The sequence below is a fragment of the Jaculus jaculus genome, chromosome 18 (genome assembly GCF_020740685.1).
Source record: "Jaculus jaculus isolate mJacJac1 chromosome 18, mJacJac1.mat.Y.cur, whole genome shotgun sequence".
Lineage (NCBI taxonomy): Eukaryota > Metazoa > Chordata > Mammalia > Rodentia > Dipodidae > Jaculus > Jaculus jaculus.
This window is the reverse complement of record NC_059119.1, coordinates 37,405,193-37,422,934: the sequence shown is the minus strand read 5'-3', so window position 1 is coordinate 37,422,934 and position 17,742 is coordinate 37,405,193. Positions and strand designations below refer to the sequence as shown.

The 17,742-nt window shown below is 40.5% G+C and overlaps 1 non-coding gene across 1 annotated transcript; it reads right to left on the bottom strand.

Moving 5' to 3' along the window:
• Positions 1 to 1,624: 1,624 nt before the first annotated feature.
• On the bottom strand, positions 1,625 to 1,838 carry LOC123455912. The gene has a single exon (XR_006634211.1). It is a non-coding gene; the product is annotated as a small nucleolar RNA U3 (small nucleolar RNA).
• Positions 1,839 to 17,742: the final 15,904 nt, after the last annotated feature.

Genomic DNA, 17,742 nt, shown 5'->3' with positions numbered 1-17,742 from the left:
AACTATTATTTTTTTCTTTTTCCTGTTTTTTCATATAGGTGCTTTGCTTTCTCTTTAGTCTCCAGGATCTGTTAAAGTATTTTCTGTAAATCTGGCTTAGTGGTCATATATTCCTTTTGCCCAATTTTATCATAAAACATTCTTGTTTCTTCTTCAATTATGATGGATAGCTTCGCTGGACTTGGTAGTCTCAGTTGTCTTTCAGAACTTGAAATACATTAGTCTAAGTTTTTCTGCTTTTAAAGTTAGTGTTGAGTAATCTGCTGTTATCCTACTGGGCTTGCCATTATGGGTGACTAGATGATTTTCTTTTACTTCTTTTAATATATTTTCTTTGGCCTATGTACTTAGTAATTTAATTATAATATGGCAAGGAGAGGTTCTTTTCTGGTCTTCTCTGTTTATTGACCTAAGTGCCTCCTGCATTTGTATAGGCATCTCTTCCTCTCTTTGGGGGAAATTTTCTTCTATAATTTTGTTGAAAATACTATGCCTTTAGAATGAAATTATTCTTCCTCTATACCCTGAATTCTTAAGTTTTATCTCTTCATAGTGTCCCAAGTATTTTGAAATTCCCACTCATCTCTTCCTATTAGTTTGCATTTCTCTTTGTTGGAATGTTCTAGATCTGCCACCTTGTCGTCTAGCTCAGATATTATGTCTTCTTCTTGATCTATTCTATTGATGAGACTTTCTACAGAGTTTTATATTTGAAGCACTATTGCATTTCTAGTATTTCTTTTAAAAAATATATTTATTTATTTATTTGAGAGAGAAAGAAAGAGGCAGAGGGAGGGAAAGGAAGAGAGAGAGAGGGAAAAAAATGACAGAATGGGCATGCCAGGACATCCAGACACTGCAGGCAAATTCCAGACACATGTGCCACTTTGTGCATCTGGCTTACATGGGTTCTGAGAAATTGAACATGGATCCTTTGGCTTCTCAGGCAAAAGCCTTAATCATTAAACCATCTCTCCAGCCCAATTTCTAATATATCTGATTGGTAATTTTTCAGTATTTCTACTTTTGTACTCATATATTTTTTTTAATTTTTATTAACATTTTCCATGATTATAAAATATATCCCATGGTAATTCCCTCCCTCCCCACCCCCACACTTTCCCATTTGAAATTCCATTCTCCATCATATTACCTCCCCATTACAATCATTGTAATTACATATATACAATATCAACCTATTAAGTATCCTCCTCCCTTCCTTTCTCTTCCCTTTATGTCTCCTTTTCAACTTACTGGCCTCTGCTACTAAGTATTTTCATTCTCATCTTGTATCAATCTCCTTTCATCAAGTTGGTTTCCTGTGTTCTCCTTCAGGAGTTTGTTTTCTTCTTTGACTCCTTTGATCTCTTGTTTGATTTCCTTGAACATACTTATAATCATTATTTTGAATTTTCTGTCTGGCATTTCTTCTAAATAAGTATCACTGGAGTAATTTTTCTTATATTCATAACTTCTGGAGAAATTATATTGTGTTGACTTTTGTGATTCTTGTTTATAATGTAGAGATTTTTTTACTTCAAAGTTATTTCAAAGCTTGTGTTTCTAGTTATCTGCTGTATTTTTATTTATTTTTTTTTTATTTTATTAGTATTATTTTTTTTAACCCACTCAGACTGCATTCTCTCCCTCTTACTCTCCCGGGGGAGAAAAGAACGATCATCAATGACAAAGGGCATTTGCACACAGCAGCACCCAGGGCCAGCTTCACGCTCAGGAGAGAACGCTGCACCTCCTCCTCGTGGTTTCCAGTGCTCTACACAGTCAGAGAAACTTCTCTAGTAAGGAACTATAGAAATGATCCCTGAAAGTATAGTCTTTCTGCTGTATTTTTAGATGTGTAAATTGGAAATCATACCTTCAGGGAAGGAACTCAAGTTGCCAGGTGTGGCTCCTATATTACTCCCAGAGTAACAGCAAGAGTGTCCCAAGCTGGTGTACATGGCTGCTGTGTAAATATTCTAGCATCAGATCAACAATGTTCCTTTTGATTTCAATAATTGCTAATATTGTGCTTGCTAGAAGCTCTGTGTCCCTCCTGCTTCTCTGCTATGGTCAATAATTCCTTACACACACACCTTCACTTTTTGGTGGAAAAGTATATAACATGTTATTCTGCCTCTTTTACCCCAGGTTGTTTTTGCATGGTTCCTATTCCACCATATTAACTGGAAGCCGCCAGCTTTTTATATCCGCAGTTTCACCCCCAAAACTTCAAAGTGACATGGAAATTTGGGAGCTCCTTGCCAATATACCAATACACTAACAAATTTAGGGTACGCTGTATTCTTGTCTTATGAATATAAAGAATTAAAATCCACATACCAGAAAGTAAGCTTTAGAGAGACTTTATTGGATTAAGAGAAAGAAAGAGAAAACAGTGCAGAGATCTCCCGTCATGTGGAAGGTAGGAGGGGTGGAGAGCCCATGTGGAAGTATGGGTCAGGGGTTTCTCCCTCATCTCAGCCAAGTCAGCAGAGGTGGCGGACACTCACCAGAATCTGGAGGCTCAGGAGTGGTGGTCAGGCAGTCAAGAGAGAGCTCATCCCTAGTATGGGTTTTTATATTTATAACCTTACTATAGTGGGCATCACCTTCCTGCTCAGGTGAGCCAGAGTGAAGGCTGATTGGTCTGGGTTAGGGGTTGTTTCAGGGAGAGGCCAGCCAGGACACCAAGTTGTGGGGGCTAAAGTTGACCAAGCACGATGTTAGGGTTAGATTTAAATTCTAAGTAAGGGGAAGGGTAGGACTACTTACAATGCAGACTTCAAGACACAAAATAGCCACGATATCCATGGCCTCACAATTCCTGATACTACCTACACAGGACCCTCATAATAGGATGAAAAGATGATGGCATCAAAATAAAACAGAGACTAATTGGGAGGAGGGCTATGATGAAGAGTGGATTTGTGAAGGGGAAGTGGGGGAGGGGGAAATTACCATGGTTTATTGTCTATAACTATGGAAGTTGTCAATAAACAAAGTTTAAAAAAAGAATTATGATAGAAACCCCCCAAAAGAAATTCTAGGAAAGGGGAACCTTTCTCCCAAGAGGGGCTCAGGTTGTTTATAGAAAAGCAGGTCTTGGGCTGGAGAGATGGCTTAGCGGTTAAGCGCTTGCCTGTGAAGCCTAAGGACCCCGGTTCGAGGCTCGGTTCCCCAGGTCCCACGTTAGCCAGATGCACAAGGGGGCGCACGCATCTGGAGTTCATTTGCAGTGGCTGGAAGCTCTGGCGCGCCCATTCTCTCTCTCTCCCTCTGTCTTTCTCCCTATCTCTGTCGCTCTCAAATAAATAAAAAATGAACAACAAAAAATTTTTTAAAAAATATTTTAAAAAGCAGGTCTAGGGAACTCCTTTACACAAGAGAAAAGAACTCAGATGAGTCTCTGATCTCTAGCAAAGTAGAGATTGTGAGGACATTCTTGCCTGTACTTTTGGGGTCCAGTCATCCTAAACTACCTAATAAAGCTACCTGACTCCCTCTCACATGGAGTATGGGCTCCATTTGGGGATTACTAGAAAATAGAGCATATTATTGATGGCGGGGCGTCTCTTCCCAGGTTGGAATACAAAAGACTCTGGTCTTGGCACTCTCTATTTCTTTTCTGGTCTCCCTGTGTAGCTCAGGCTGGCCACTAATTTTCAATCCTCTTGCCTACCACATTACCACACTCTGCTTGGTGGCCTCACTGCCTTGCTTGCTTATTTTCTCTGGCAAACCTGTCTAACATTCTATAAGCTATGCTGCACAGATGCCTGAGTTTCTCTAGACAGCAGCCAAGAACCATAAGCCTGAAATAAACCCTTGCCTCCTATAGGGTACTTTGGGTTGGGTGTTTGATCCCAGCAATGCAAAGGTAGCTATGGCACCATTGCTATTTTATTTTTTGCGTGAGTAGTGTGTGCATGCATGCATGTATGTAAGTGTTTGTATGCATGTGGAACATGTTTGTAGACAGGGGCACATGCATGTGTGTGTGCATGTGTGTAGAGATCAGAGGTCTGAATTAAGTGCTTTTCTCAATTGCTTTCCACCTGATTTTTTTTTTAATTTTTTATTTATTTATTTGAGAGTGACAGACACAGAGAGAAAGACAGATAAAGGGAGAGAGAGAGAATGGGCGCACCAGGGCTTCCAGCCTCTGCAAACGAACTCCAGACGCGTGCGCCCCCTTGTGCATCTGGCTAACGTGGGACCTGGGGAACCGAGCCTCGAACCGGGGTCCTTAGGCTTCACAGGCAAGCGCTTAACCGCTAAGCCATCTCTCCAGCCCTCCACCTGATTTTTTGACACAGGGTCTCTTGATGAACTTAGTGCTCACTGATTCAGCTAGACTACTGGCCAGTAAAGTCTAGGGATTCTTCTGCCTCGAACTGCCTCTCCCAGTGCTAGTATTACAGGAGCTTGCCACTATATGCAGATTTTATATGAGGCTCTGGGGATTCAAACTTAGGTCCTCATGCTTAAGAGGTAAGCACTTTACCCATTGAGCTATCTCCCTAGCCCAAAACACATTTTTTTAAAATTTTTATTTATTTATTTGAGAGCGGCAGACACAGAGAGAAAGACAGATAGAGGGAGAGAGAGAGAATGGGCGCGCCAGGGCTTCCAGCCTCTGCAAACGAACTCCAGACGCGTGCGCCCCCTTGTGCATCTGGCTAACGTGGGACCTGGGGAACCGAGCCTCGAACCGGGATCCTTAGGCTTCACAGGCAAGCGCTTAACCGCTAAGCCATCTCTCCAGCCCCCCAAAACACATTTTGCTTACATTGCTTGTATTTTTTTTTTTTTTTTTTTTTGAGACAGGGTCTCAGTGTAGTCCCTGCTTGATTGAACTCACTATGTAGCCAGGATGACTTTGAACTCTGGATCCTCCTGTGTCCTTTTCCCAAATGCTGGGATTACCAGTATGAGCAACCACCCCTGGCATTGCTTATACTTTGAAAGGAAAGCAATGGAAATTCTTTATTTGATACAGATGTCTACTCAAGTGACTAGGCATGGATATAGTTCTAGAGAAAGAATTAATAATTAATAGAGTAATTAATAAAGATTTGGAGCTGGGGGACTGGAGAGATGGCTTAGTGGTTAAGGCACTTGCCTGCAAAGCCTAAGAACCCAAGTTTGATTCCTCAGTGCCTACGTAAGCCAGATGCACAAGGTGGCAGATGCATTTGGAATTCATTTGCAGTGCCTGCAGGTCCTGGCATGCTCATTCATCCTTTCTGTCTCTCTGTCTCATAAATAAAAATAAATTAAAAAAAAAAGACTGGGAGCTAGGGATTCACCTCAGTTGTAGAATGCTTGACTGAAATATCAAGGCCTTGGATTTAATTTCCAACATTGTAAAAGCAAAACAAACCAAAGAAAATATTGTCACTAAACCACATCATAGGCAAATTGGAATTTGCTTGTTGTTATGGAGATCTCTTATATCTTTGCAGAATAGCAATGGGCAGGAGCGCAGTCTGCTTGTCCAAATTCTACTGATTGGTCATTGTGAATTTTGGCATAGTTCTATTTGAAAATCATTCTCTTTAATGTCCTTAGCAGTCTGCTTAATAAATTATGCCAAAATTTAATGTTTTGACACAACAGCAATTTATTATTTTTCACAATTTTAGATACATGAGGCAATAATTCTGTTTTACATGTGTTACTTGAGTTTCAGGAGTATCTGAAAGCAAGATGGCCTCGCTCAAATAGCTAGTAATGCTAGTGTCTGTGGGAGCCACTGTGAACATAACTGGCTGAAGCCTTGGTTTCTCTCTCGCTCGCTTGCTCTCATTTTTTTTTTCTTTAATGACTGTGTTTAACATTTTACAAATCTTCAGACTGCTACAGTTTTCATCAGTAAATAATGGCAATAAATATGCTGAAATATGAGATTTCTCTGACAGAAGAATAGGAAAGATATTTATATATCTCCAAATGCAATATGCTCTCCTCTGGCATGTTGGGTCTGGGCATGAAAATATATTTGTCTTGGGCAATATTTGTGTGACGTTCTCTCTGTTAACTGGTTCTAGCAATAGGCCACTGTGGTAGTTTGAATGTATGTCCTCCATTGACTTAGCTGCTAACATTAAACTTCTCACTGCATCTCTGGATGTCTAGCTGGAGGAGATGTAACTGGTGGTGGATCCTGGAGTCCAGCCCTAAGGTGTCAGTGAGGGTGGGTCTGAATTTCAGCCCAAAGATGTAGAGACTAGTATGATCTCTGGTGGGGTCTCTACCGCTTGCTGTGTTTTGATGTTTGCTGGCTGGCAGTGGCTTCTCTCTCACTGCTTAGATTTATGAATGGGAGCCAGCTTCTTCCATCATTGATCTTTAAGCTTGAAATAAATCCCTTCTGCCAATAAAACTGTGTTTTGTTGGGTGTTCCTAGTAGCATCATGGAACTGTCCACTACAGCCATAGACTAACTGTTCCTTTCTTGGCAAAGTAGCTGACTTAGCAGGATGTAAATATTCTGGTGTGGGTATGCTCATACACCTGCTCACTTCCTGTGAGATATCACTTGACTACCACCAAACAACGAAGATAGATTGTAGTTAATATGCTTAGGTTGTTTGGTCCCTACACTGGGCTCCAAAGAACAGGATGGATTTTTTTTAAAAATATTTTTGTAGGGCTGGAGGGATGACTTAGCAGTTAAGCGCTTGCCTGTGAAACCTAAGGACCCCAGTTTGAGGCTCGATTCTCCAGGACCCACGTTAGCCAGATGCACAAGGGGGTGCATGCATCTGGAGTTCGTTTGCAGTGGCTGGAAGCCCAGGCACACCCCATTCTCTCTCTCTCTCTCTCTCTCTCTCTCTCTCTCTCTCTGCCTCTTTCTCTCTCTGTCACTCTCAAATAAATAAATAAAAATGAACAACAACAAAAAAAAAGTTTTTTTATAGCACCAGTCTGGGTTCTCTGTACCAGATGGTGTGTAGGCAGGTGTGGCAGCAAGTAAGCCAGACCCATTTCCCTGCTCCTCCCAGATTCCTGGTCTAGGTTCCCTGTGCTGGACTGTGTGGAAACAGGCATGGCTGGGAGTGAGTAGGCCAGACTCCTGTTTCCCTGCTCCTCCCCACTCCGTGGTCCCGGTGCCTGTGCAGGAGAGTGCACAGGCCGGCAAGGACTGAATAGGCCAAGCCCCTGTTTCTCTGCTCCTCACAGCTCCCTGGTCCAGGTTGCCTGTGCAGGAGGGTGTGCTGGCAGGCACAGTGAGGAGTGAGTGGACCATATCCCTGTTCTCTGGTCCTCCTAGTACCCTAGTCCTGGCAGGTCCCATTGTACCTTGCTTGGGGAGGCCTGGTCCCCATGTGGGCTGTGGAATCAGGCTTTTTGGTCTGGTATCTTGACTGGCCACTGGTCACTGACATCCTTGTTCACCTGAGTCACAGGATGCATGAGCCAAGAGACAAAAACTTGCTTCCCCCTCAATAAAATAAAGAGTCTTCCTAAAATGGATAGACAGCAATGCAAAAAAGCCAGCCAGGCATGGTGGCACATGCCTTTAATCCAGTACTTGGGAGGCAGAGGTAGGAGGATTGCCATGAGTTCAAGGCCATCCTGAGACTACATAATGAATCCCAGGTCAGCCTGGGCTAGAGTGAGACCCTACCATGAAAAACAAACAAACAAAAAGCCAATGAAAGTGAGAAAACTGAGAAATCTCCACCAAGGATGCCTAGCCCTACAATGGAAGCCACCAATGAAATCATAGAGAAATCAACAGAAAATCATTCCCAAAGTGAAAACACAACCACCAATAAGGTACTGATCAAAAGAATTACTGAACTGGAAGCAAACCATCAAAGAACCAACAATCTTATCAATGAAATTGGACAGAATTGTCTTCTAGAGCATTTAGCTTTTCAGAGTAGGCTTAACTTGATTAAAGAAAATGTTAGAACCCTCCAAAGAAATATGAACAAATTGAAGGTGAGTCAAGAACTGGAAGCAACCAGTTGCTTAAGCTTAATGAAGAAATGATCAAATGCAAGAATGAATTCCAGGAAGCATCAAGAAAACCAGAACTCAGACTGAAATTGTACCTCAAAAAAGAGATAGACAAGATGCAGATGCAAAATAACATAACAGAAAACAAAAATCAAATAGAAATCATAAAAACTACTCTAGAACACCTCACCATCAGAGTTACTCATGTGGAAGACAGAACCTATAACCTGGAAGACAAGACAGAAGAAATTGATCAGGAGGCCCAAAAACTGTGCTAAGTTCAAAAAACCAAGTGAACAGAATATAAGGGAACTGTGGGATACCCTAAAATGACCAAACATCCAGATCATGGGTATACAAGGAGAGGAAATCCAGGCCAGAGGCATAGAGAACATATTCAACAAAATTATTGAAGGAAATTTTGTCAATCTCTCAAAATAGAGGCCCATCCAGATGCAAAAAGCTCACAGAATACCTAACAGACAGGAACAAAGAATAAACTCTCCAAGGCACATCATAGTTAAAACTCTTAACAATGAAAACAAAGAGAGTGTTAAAAGTAGCAAGAGAGAAACAACTCACAACATTCACAGTCAGTTTCATCAGAATTATGGAAAATTTCTCAATAGAAATCCTGGAAGCCAGAAGGGGCTGGAATGGAACACTTTAAAGTCTAAGAAACTATGGCTTCCAACCCAAGCTACTCTACCCAACAAAAGTATCCCTCACAATAGATGGTGAAAGGAAAACTTTCCATGAAAAAAAAAGTCAACTCTATGATCATATGAACACAAAGATAAACCTACAGAGAACACTTGAGGGAAAACTGCACTCAGAACAGTCAAACCAATGTCAAGAACCAACAACAAGAAGAAGATCACAATAACCAAAAATAGACCAGACTCAATATAGTACAAACCACAAGAGAACACTAAACCCAATAAAACAACACATGATGGCAGGAGTTAAGCCAAACTTCACAGTAATAACCTTAAATATTAATAGCCTTAACTCACCCATCAAAAGACACAGGGAAACTGCATAACCATATGCAGGAAAATGAAACTAGACCCATACATCTCACCATGCACAAAATTCAAGTCCAAATGGATCAAAGACCTCAATATAAGACTGGAAACTCTGCTGCTACTAGAGAAAAAAAAAAAAAAAGAGGAACTTTGATATAGGAGTTGGCAAAGACTTCCTTAACAAAGTCCCAGTAGCTCAGGAAATTAAATAATCACTCAACCATTGGAATCTCATGAAACTGAAAAGTTTTTTTCACAGACACCCATAAAATAAGCAGACCCAATAGACTACCCATAGAACGGGAGAAAAATTTTGCTGGCTATACAACTGAGAGAGGCCTAATATTTAGAATCTACAAAGAACACAAAAACCTAAACAGTAAAAAATTAAACAACCCATTCACAAAATGGAGCAGAGAACTGAACAGGGTTTTCTCAGAGGAAGAAATACAAATGGAAAACACACACTTTAAAAAATGCTCAAGAGCCGGGCATGGTGGCACACACCTTTAATCCCTGCACTTGGGAGGCAGAGGTTGGAGGATCACTGTGAGTTTGAGGCCACCCTGAGACTCTATAGTGAATTCCAGGTCAGCCTGGGCCAGAGTGAGACCCTACCTTGAAAAAAAAAAAACTCAACATCTCTAACCATTAGGGAAATATAAATTAAAACAACTATGAGACTTCACCTTAGTCCAGTAATTATAGTAAAAATAAACAAATCAAATGAAAACAAATTTTTGTGAGGATGTGGAGAAATAAGAACCCTCACTCACCGTTGGTAGGAATGTAAGATGGCACAACCACTATGGAAAGCAATATGGAAGCTCCTGATGGAAGCTCCTGAAAAGGTTGACTATAGAGTTACCAACAGACTCAATTATTCCTTTACTGGGCATTTACCCTAAAAGCTCCATGCCTCAGTTTAAAGATATTTGCTCAACCATGTTTATAAATGCTCAATTCATAATAACTAAGAACTAGAATAACCCAGGTACCCATCATTGGACGAGTGGATAACCAGGATGACAAAAAAGGCCACTTCATATTCATCAAGGGAATGATCCAACATGAGCACATCACAATCATAACTATATATGCACCAAACATAGGTGTGCCACTGTTTATAAAACAAAATCTACTGGACAACAAAATAGAAATAAACACCAACACCATCATAGTAGGAGATTTCACTACTCCACTATCATCAATAGACAGATCATCCAAGCAGAAAATCAACAGGGAAATAATGGAGCTTAATAGCATCATAGATCAACTAGACCTAACAGACATCTACAGAACTTTCCACCTCAACTCGATAGAATACACATTCTTCTGAGTAGCCCAGGGAATTTTCTCCAAAATTGACCATATATCAGGCCATAAAGCATTCCTCCAAATAGTCAGGAAAACTGAAGTAACTTTCTGCATCATGTCAGATCACAATGCTTGAAAGCTAGAAATTAACAAGAGACACATCAAGAACTCCACCAGCTAGTGGAGACTAAATAACATACTTTGAAACAATGAATGGGTTGTGGAAGAAATCAAAAAAGAAACTGTAAAATTCCTAGAATTGAATGATAATGAAAACACGACCTACCAAAACCTATGGGACATAATGAAGATAGTCATAAAGGGGAAATTCATACTGCTAAATGCCTTCATTACAAAGACAGAGGGATCCCAAATGAATAACCTAACTCTCCACCTAAAGGCACTGGGAAAACAGGAAGAATCTAACACTAAGAACTCCATATAAAAAGAAATAATCGAGATTAGAGCAGAAAATAATGATTGGAAACTAAGAAAACAGTTTTTTAAACTGCTGAAACAAAGAGCTGGTTCTTTGTAAAAATAAACAAGATTGACAAACCCCTGGCCAATTTGATTAAGGAAAAAAAAAGGGGAGAGAGAAGTCTCAAATTAACAAAATCAGAAATAAAAAAGGAGAGATCATAACAGACATCAATAAAATTGGAAGAATCATCAGGGCATACTTCCAAAACCTCTACTCCACAAAATTGAATAATCTGGAAGATACAGATGAATTCTTAGACACATACCACCTACTAAAACTAAACCTAGAGCAGATTAACCTCCTAAACAAACCTATCACATCCATGAAGATTGAAAAAGTAATAAAAAACCTCCCCCAGAAGAAAAGTCCAGGACTAAATAGCTTCCCAAATTTTATCATACCTTCATTTAAGAACTGAAATCAATTTTTCTCAAAATGTTTCACATAATTGGAGACCAGGGAATACTCTCAAACTCCTTTCTAGCATCACCCTGATATCAAAACCAGAAAGAGATGCAACAAGAAAACTATAGGCCTATGCTCTTGATGAACTTAGATGCAAAGATCCTGAACAAAATCCTTGCAAACAGAATTCAACAACACATCAAAAGTATTATCCACCTTGACCAAGCAGGCTTCATCCCAGGGATGCAGGGAAGGTTCAACATATGGAAGTCAGTCAACATAATACATGAATAAATAAATAATAATAAATATTTAAAATATATAAAAATTATATATATATATAAGTAAACTTAACCATAAGAACCACATGATCATCTCAATTGGTGCAGAATAGAGAAGGCCTTTGACAAAAATAAAACACCACTTAATGATTAAAATGCTGGAAAGAATAGGCATGAAGGGTTTATATCTCAATACAATAAAGGCTATATACAAAGCACCTAAAGCCCAAATAATACTTAATGGGGAAAGACTCAAGGAGTTCCCACTGAGATTGGGAATGATACAGGGGTGCCCAGTCTCACCACTGCTCTTCAACATAGTTCTAGAAGTGCTAGCCCAAGCAATAAGACAGAAGGAAGAAATAAAAGGGATTCAAATTGGTAAGGAAAAAGTCAAGTTAGCCCTAATTGCAGATGACATGATCCTGTACATAAGTGACCTGAAAGTCGCCATTTCAAAACTTCTAAAGGTAATTAATTTTTTGAGTAAAGTGGCAGGATACAAAAATCAATGCATGAAAATCAGTAGCTTTTCTACATGCAAAGGACAAATATACAGAGAAAGAAATCAGTGAGGCAGTCTCATTTTCAATAGAAACCATAAAATTAAATACCTTGGAATAACACTGAACAAGGATATGAAAGACATAAATAATGAAAACATTAAAAAAAAAATCAAGGAGGACTTCAGAAGATGGAAAGACCTCCCTTGCTCCTAGATAGAGAGAATTAATATTGTGAAAATGGCAATTCTACCAAAAGCAATAAACAGATTTAATGTAATGCCAATAAAAATACCAGCATCATTCTTCACAGAGATTGAAAAAATGAACTCAAAACTCATATGGAATGGCAGCAGGCCTCAGGTATCCAAACATATCCAGCTAAAAAAAGACATCAGGAGGTATCATAATACCTTATGTAAAGCTGTATTACAAAGCCATAATAACAAAAACAACATGGTACTGGAATAAAAACAAAAACATAGACCAATGGAACTTAGCATTAAGAGATACTACTGTGGGATAGGCAGTTATGTCCTGGGAATTTTCATCTACCCCTAACCCTATAGCTTCTGAAGCAGAGCTGACATACAATAGCCTAAATGTGGTACATTAAAAATCCAAATTAAATTATTACTATTCCCCAGTCATGATGTGCTTAAGCACCTGTGTTCGTATCAGACATCCCATTCGGAATACAAACTCCCATGTTTACATCATCTGTATGTAGAAGCCGGAGATAAACTTAAATGGAGCCATCCATCTTCAAGTCTTTTCCTCCAGAATATGCTTTCACACATATTACAGCAGGAGGAGGTTTTCCAAACCTGTTTTGTTGAAAGTAATTTCAGTCATATACATAAAAGTGCCAACTGTAAAACCTGTTGTAGAACTCACAGACAGCCAGTCACATTGCTAATGTGATGGTTGCCCACAAGCTGAGTGAAGGCAAAACTCAACACTAAATTAAGATTTTTGTATCAGCTTATTTTCCAGTAACTAAAATAGTGTCTTCAAGTAGCAATAGTTTTGCTTGGCTTTACAGGAACAACGAAAGTGTAAATTGATGAAAATACTGGTATTCTTCCAGTTTTCCAAGGCAGAGGTATCATTATATAGCTGTCTTTGTAAGCAGTAAGGGTTAATATGAGTCCCTTACCTTGTAGAGTACTTTTATCCATCCCACCCCATTGCTTCTGGTTACTGTGGAGTTTGTTTTACTTCTTTCCACAGCCGCTTGACTCAGGTACTGCCAACTAATGGTGTCATAAACTTGGACTTTTGGCATGAATACAGTCAATGCTTGCAATTACCTTAATGCTACATAAGGAAACTTTAATTAACACTGAAGAAGATTTTGAAAGAACCTTATCAGGGAAAAGATCCCCTACCAGCTGTGCATTTTTTAAGGATCACTTTGCTGTCAGTGTGGAAGATGGATTAGAAGGGATATATTGGAGAGAGAAGATGACTTGAGAGGCATTTATAAAAATCCCAAACTGGAGAGATGGTTTAGCATTTAAGGCCCTTGCCTGTGAAGCTTAAGTATCCAGGTTTGAATCCCCAGTACCCACATAAGCCAGATGCACAAAGTGGCACATGTGTCTGGAGTTCTTTTGCAGTGGCAAGTGGCCTTGGCATGCCCATTTTCTCTCTCTTGCTCTCTATCTGCCTCTTCCTCTCTCTCTCAAATAAATAAATAAATAAAACATTAAAACAAAAAAAACATGAGGAGCTGCCAGAAATCTCTGAGCCTGAACAGTTCTCATCAATGTACTGTCTCCATCTTACTCCCCTGGGCTTCTGATAACATAACTGGCTTAAGGGAACATTGCAAGGAGTAAATGGAGAAACCACAGAGCAAAGGCTCAGCTTCAGAAGTTCTACTGGCAGAACCAGTCACAGGATCAAGTCCAATTAAATGGGAAGAGAAGTATATTCTATCTTGTAAGGGCAGGAGGAACCAAAGCCACACAGTCATCTTCGATCCATCAGAGTGCCTCTCAAGTTATGGTTAGTACCAAACAAGGAATACGTGCATTCACCCTTTTCCTGAAACCTAATACAATGTTTACAATTCTATGAAAACTACTAAGAGGGTACCAGAATATCTCTTTGCTGCTCAATAAAAGTCATATTAGAATTATTTTCTTTAGCATTGTGCAGTGTTGACCAGAACCAACTTCTTGAAGTATTCCCTTTCCTTGGCATCTGTGGTGGTTTGATTCAGGAGTCCCCTATAAGCTTAGGTATGCTAGGTTCCCAGCTGATGGAGATTTGGGAATTAACACCTCTTGGGGACAGGATATTGTTTGGGGCGGGCTTATGGGTCTTACAGACATTTCCCCTTGCCAGTGTTTGGCACACTCTCCTGTTGCTATTGTCCACCTGATGTTGGACAGGGAGTGATGTCCACCCTCGGCTCATGCCATCACTTTCCCTGCCATCATAGAGCTTCCCCCTCGAGCCTATAAGCCAAAATAAGCCTCTTTTTTTTCCCCCAAAGCTGCTCTTGGTCCAGTGATTTTTTACTAGCAATGTGAACCTGACTGCAACAGTAATGTTGGTACCAGAAGTAGGGTCATTTGCTGCTAGACACCTGACTGTGTGGCTTTGGCCTTTTGGAGCTAATTTTCAAGAAGAATCTGGGAGGATTGAAACTTTGTCCTTAATAGACATTCTGCAGATCTGTAAATACAGCTTGATAGACTCTTCTGGTCTCTCATATAATTACAGCAGAATGGGCACAAGTTTTGGCCCAAAGATTTCTTTCTGTGCCATATCTCTTTACTCACACCAGTCCATTTCTACACAAAGCAACTCTGCACAAGTTCTCAGGACATGGGTATAACAACAGGAAGAACATAGACTATTTTGAAGGGGACTGAGTGCTCAAGGAGTATCCTGTTCTTCAAATTCTGCTTTATCCCCCCTGGATTAACACAGTGGCATCCTACCTGGTATTGTGGAGTATAAGAAATGTAGGAAAAAGAGGGTCATTGAATTTGCACCACAGACTTGTGTTTTGGAAATGGCCATGGGCCGTGTGAAGTAGGTTTGCTGGATGCCTGCGTGGAGACCCAATGGAGTTGTGAGGATGAACCATGGGTTGCAGTGGAGACCCAGTGGAGATGCCAAGACCACGAGATGGCTGCTACGGAGAGCTGCCGGTCCCGATGAAGTTTCCAGGACTGTGAATAGACTAGCTGGAGGGGTGGAATTAGAATTCCAGAGACTTGTTGCTGATTAGAATTATTGGACTTAGAGACTTGTCACTGGCTAGAGTTGTTGGACTTGGAGCTACAGAGTTTGTTGTTTGTCCTGGTTGTTTTAAATCTTGTATTGGTTAAATATTTCTTTGCAATGCCCAGTGCCATCTTTTGCAGTGTGAATGTTTTTTCTGTGCCATTATGGGCTTTGGGGAGATTTTTTTTTTTTTTTTTTTTTTTTTTTTGTATTGTGGCTCAGTTAAAAGACCTTGGATTATGGGGATGTTTGAACATCATTAGGATTACTAAAAACTATGGAGACTTAAAGTTGGATGAATGCATTGCATTTTATATCATTTTATCAGTTTATGGGGGCCAGGAGCAGAATATGGTGGTTTGATTCAGGTGTCTCCCATAAACTTAGGTGTTCTAAATGCTAGGTTCCCAGCAGATGGGGATTTGGGAATTAAAGCCTCCTGGAGGCAGTGTATTGTTGGGGGCAGGCTTATGGGTATTATAGCCAGTTTCCCCTTACCAGTGTTTGGCACATTCTCACATTGCTGTTGTCCACCTGATGTTGACCAGGGGATGATGTCCACCCTCTGCTTATGCCATCATTTTCCCTGCCATCATGGAGCTTCCCCCTCAAGCATGTAAGCCAAAACAAACCTTCCCCCCACACACACACACACAAGCTGTTTTGGTCAGGTGATTTCTACTAGGAATGTGACCCTGACTGCAACAGCATCTGTGGTAGTTCGAGTGTGAATGCGTGCCCCCCATAGCCTGAAGTATTTTTATTAAGCCTGCATCTTGAGTATCCAGCAGGCAGAACCATGTTGGAGGAGGTATTACTAGTAGCAGATCTTATATTCTAGCTCTAAGATGGGTTCAGAGCAGTTCTGAACACCAGCTGTTTGTTTTTGCTGGGTGTTGGTGGTGTTTCTCTGCTGTGGGTTGATAGAAAGCGATCCTGCTTCTTTTGCTGTTGATAGTTCCCCTGGATTCCATAAGCCTGAAATAAATCCGTTCCTCCCATAGGCTGTTCTGGCCAGCAACGAGAAAGTAACTACAACAGCATATGTGTTAGTTATATTTCTTGCTGCTATGACAAAAATAACTGACAGAGATATCAGTCTATCATGGCAAGCAAGGCATAGTTCATATCACAGTGCCCAAGATGTAGAGAAATGATCCAGGAAGAGTCCAGTACAAGGTATACTCCTCAAGGACAACCTCCTGGCCACCTACTTCCTACAAGTAAACTCTACCTACTCTTTAGCACCTTTCAGTTGGGAATCCTTCATTTAGGAATCCATCAAGGGTTAGCTCAACCTACTTGTTAGATCAGAACCCTCTTAATCCAATGTCTCTGGGAATGACCTCACAGATACACTCAGAGATGTGATTTTCAAATCCCCTGGGTGTTTCTCAGTCCAATAAAGTTGACAATTAAGAATAACAATCATGGGGGCTGGAGTGATGGCTTCACAGTTAAGGCATTTGCTTTTAAAGCCAAAGGACCCAGGTTCGGTTCCCCAGGACCTACATTAAGCCACATGCACAAGGGGCATATGCATCTGAAGTTTGTTTGCAGTGGCTACAGGCCCTGGAATGCCCATTCTCTCTCTGTCTGTCTCCTCCCTCCCTCCTTCCCTCCCTCTCTCTCTCTCTTTCTCTCTCTCTCTCTCCTTCTCCTTGCAAATAAATAAATAACTTTTTAAAAAAATGAATAACCATCATGAGCCAACAGGTGCAACAGCAGCATATCTGTTCTGGGGGAAATGAACCAATCTCTAATTGGACTGGAGACGTGCTCTACAGGAGGGAATACATGCCTGGTACTGAAAACCTAATCCAAAGCCTATGGTGGGGGAGGTCATGAGCCTTAGGAGTGTAACACCTGCTCTACTCTGGCTAAATACATACATTTTGCTCACCAAACTGCTCTGTAAGCACTGTACTTAACATTCATACCCATATATTAATGCTACTCTCACTTTTGGTTAGAGAAGCTTCTCTTTTCAGATGGTGGTGACCACTGGGATGACCCAAAAGGCAACCTAGTGTCGAGAAGATGTCATGGAGGAGTGTCCAGCACTGTAACATCTCTATCACACCTTCCAAGGCTCAGTGTTTATTGAGGAAGAGGTGGCAGAAAGAATGAAGAACTGAAGGAAAGGTGGGACCGCTTATACTGCAATGGACCAGACAGAAATTGGCCACAATATTCATGACCTCATAGTGCCTAGCATTACCTTCACAAGACCCTCATAATAGGAGGAAAAGATGATGACATCAAAATAGAAGAGAGACTAATGGAGAGAGGGAGGGGATATGATGGAGTGTGGATTTGTGAAGGTGAAAGTGGGGGAGGGGAGGGAATTATCATGGTGTATTGTCTATAATTATGGAAGCTGTCAATTAAAAAATTTTAAAAATAGAAAAAAAAAACATCACATTGGGCATGGTGGTACATGCCTATAATCCCAGCACTTGGTAGACGGAGACAGGAGAATTAGAAGTTCAAGATCATCCTTG